The 3,607-nt window shown below is 40.9% G+C and overlaps 1 pseudogene; it reads left to right on the top strand.

Annotated features, from left to right (window-relative positions):
• Positions 1-3,247, top strand: LOC126704128 (chaperone protein ClpB1-like; annotated as a pseudogene).
• The last annotated feature ends 360 nt before the right edge of the window (positions 3,248-3,607 follow it).

Raw genomic sequence — 3,607 nt, 5'->3', positions numbered from 1 at the left:
ATGGTAACAAAGGTTAGTGTTTTATTAATTTTTTTTTTTTTTAATTACAGTCTTTATAGGTGCTAAGAAGCAAAAAAGATGATACATCCCCATCTTGTTATTGGTTTGATCTCCGGTGCCTTGGCATCTTCAGACAAGCAATTGTCAACGCTGGTGGTGAAGATGCCACCAGTGCAGTGGAGAGAGTGTTCGACCAGGCATCTCCTTTATCTGTTGATCAGCTGATTCTTGGCCTTCTTGAGGATTCATTAATTGGGGACTTGTTGAAAGAAGCTGGTGTTTTTCCTGCTCAAGTGAAATCGGAGGTCCAGAAGCTTCGTGGGAAACAAGGAAGAAAGGTAGAGAGTGCTTCCGGGGATACCAATTTCCCGGCTTTGAAGACTTATGGGAGAGACCTTGTTGAGATGGCAGGAAAGCTTGATCCAGTCATTGGCAGAGATGAGGAGATAGGGAGAGTTGTTACAATTCTATCCAGAAGAACTAAAAACAATCCTGTCCTTATTGGAGAGCCTGGTGTTGGTAAAACTGCTGTGGTGGAAGGTTTGGCTCAAAGGATTATGAGAGGTGATATCCCTAGTAATCTTGCTGAAGTAAGACTCATAGAGTTGGATATGGGTGCATTGATTGCGGGAGCCAGGTATAGGGGGCAGTTTGAACAGCGATTGAAGGCTGTATTGAAAGAAGTTGAAGGCGCTGAGGGAAAAGTTATACTTTTCATTGACGAATTTCACCTTGTTCTTGGTGCCGGTAAAACTGAAGGACCTATGGATGCTGCAAATCTCTTCAAACCAATGCTTGCGAGGGGGCAGCTAAGGTGCATTGGTGCAACCACACTTGACGAGTATAAGAAATATGTTGAGAAAGATGCTGCATTTGAGAGAAGGCTCCAACAGGTTTATGTGGCAGAGCCTAGTGTTGCTGACACAATAAGTATCCTTCGAGGTTTGAAAGAGAAGTATGAAGGTCATCATGGTGTGAGGATTCAGGACAGGGTTCTTGTTTTTGCAGCCCAGCTCTCAAGCCGGTACATTACAGGTATGTACTTCAAGATTACCATGACATGTGTGATTGAATTGAATTCCCTTTTAGACATGAATTCTTTCATTTGTTAGTCTTATTTGAAGTTGAGATATTGATGTATATGTTTTCTTTTTGGTTAGGGCGTCATCTCCCTGATAAGGCTATTGATTTGATGGATGAAGCATGTGCAAAAGTGAGAGTCCAGCTTGATAGCCAGCCAGAAGAAATTGATAACCTTGAGAGGAAGCGAATACAGCTCGAAGTTGATTTTCATGCACTTGAAAAGGAGAAGGATAAAGCTAGCAAAGCCCGTCTTGTTGAAGTAGGTGTTTGTTTTCAAAGAGTGGTTGGAAAATACTTGTGGTTGTTATTGAAAGTGTTTTGTATCATTTGCATTCTAAATATGTTGTCCTCCTTATAGGCACGGAAAGAGCTTGACGATTTAAGGCACAAGCTTCAACCTTTGATGATGAAATATAAAAAGGAGAAAGAAAGGATTGACGAGCTTAGACGACTAAAGCAGAAGCGAGAAGAGCTCTTGTTTTCCGTACAAGAAGCTGAAAGAAGACGTGATTTCGTTAGAGTTGCTGACTTGAAATTTGGGGCAATCCCGGAAGTGGAATCTGTTATAGAACAGCTTGAAGGAAATTCTGATAATAACTTGATGTTAACGGAAACTGTCTGCCCAGATCATATTGCAGCGGTTGTCAGCCGCTGGACTGGCATACCTGTCACGAGGCTAGGCCAGAATGAGAAGGAGAGGTTAATTGGGCTGAGAGGTTGCACAACAGAGTAGTTGGACAAGATCAAGCAGTTGTTGTTGCCGAGGCAGTATTGAGGTCAAGGGATGGGTTAGGAAGGCCTCAACAACCAGTAGGTTCATTCCTGCTCCTAGGTCCAACTGGCGTTGGTAAGACTGAACTTGCAAAGGCTCTTGCTGAGCAACTCTTTGATGATGAAAATATGTTGGTGAGGATTGACATGTCCGAGTATATGGAGCACCACTCGGTTTCACGAATAATTGGTGCTCCACCAGGGTAAGTGTCTTAGCATATTTATTCAACCAGTCTATATATATTTATGATGTCAAAGTAGATTCTTACTCTCATTCCACTCTGCAATTCTCAGGTATGTTGGACATGAGGAAGGGGGACAGCTCACGGAGGCCGTGAGGCGCAGGCCTTATAGTGTAGTACTCTTTGATGAAGTGGAAAAGGCACACATCTCCGTATTTAATACTCTGCTCCAAGTTTTAGATGATGGAAGGTTAACCGATGGCCAAGGCCGTACTGTTGATTTTAGGAACATTGTGATTATCATGACATCAAACCTTGGAGCAGAGCACCTGAAGGGCGAGGTCTCAATGCAAGTTGCATGTGATGGTGTAATGCAGGAGGTATTGAATTACTTTCTATACTTAACAAATAAATGTACATATTTCTGTTATGTTGAAATTGGTAGTAATCTCTTTGTTGTTACTTGACAGGTAAGGAAGCACTTCAGGCCAGAGTTGCTAAATAGGCTGGACGAGATTGTGGTATTTGATCCTCTCTCACATGAGCAGCTGAGGAAGGTTGCTCGGTTACAAATAAAGGACGTTGAAAGTCGGCTTGCTGAGAGGGGAATTGCCTTGGCTGTAACTGATGCTGCTTTGGATTTTATATTAGAGAAAAGTTATGATCCGGTTAGTATTCCTTGTGCAATTATTCTAAAGACTACTTTTCTCAATACTTACACTTTCATTACTTTTGAGTTGACAAGTTGTTAATGGTAGACAATAGAGTGGTGTCAATGTTGAGTCTATATGAATATCAATAACTTGACAACTCAACAGTTGTAAAAAGTGGTGTGAAAAAAGATTATGTCTCGCTTAAATCTGGTTTGCTTTTAGCTTGCAAGAAAATACTTATGGTATTTTATTTCCTGTTCAGGTTTAAGATGCTAGACCTATCAGGAGGTGGCTGGAGAAGAGGGTTGTGACAGAGCTGTCAAAAATGCTTATAAGGGAAGAGATTGATGAAAACTCAACTGTGTACATAGATGCTGGGCCTAATGGGAGTGGATTGGTGTATAAGGTGGAGAAGAATGGAGAGTTGGTTAATGCAACCACGGGTCAAAAATCAGATGTTTTGATCCAAATCCCTAATGGTGCAAGAATTGATGCCGCTTAGGCAGTAAAGAGATGAAGATAGAAGAAATTGATGATGATGATGAAATGGATGGGTAAAGTGTTTCCTGGGGAAAAAGAAAAGTGTGTAGTCCTATGCATCCCCAAAGGGGATAGTAAATGAGCATTTTGCGGTTTCTGTATCTGAATGTACATTTTTGGTTTTTGTTTTTCCTTGTTTTAAAGTACTGCTGAATTATGAAATACAGTGGGGAGTTCCTCCCATGTATTGTCTACTGAAATATTTAAATGGCCCTTTTTTTATTAGCTCAGTCTTTATTCATTTGGTTATTGAGATTTGAGAATGTTTCCTATTTTTGTTAATTGTTAATGCTCATCTACAAGAAATTGTTAATTCTCATCTAGCCGACCCTAAACCATAAAAATTTGGGACTAGGATCGCATACTTCCATTAGCTCT

The sequence above is a fragment of the Quercus robur genome, chromosome 10, assembly GCF_932294415.1.
Source record: "Quercus robur chromosome 10, dhQueRobu3.1, whole genome shotgun sequence".
In the NCBI taxonomy this organism is placed as follows: Eukaryota; Viridiplantae; Streptophyta; class Magnoliopsida; order Fagales; family Fagaceae; genus Quercus; species Quercus robur.
The sequence above is the reverse complement of the archived record's forward strand: the minus strand, read 5'-3'. Positions and strand labels throughout refer to the sequence as shown.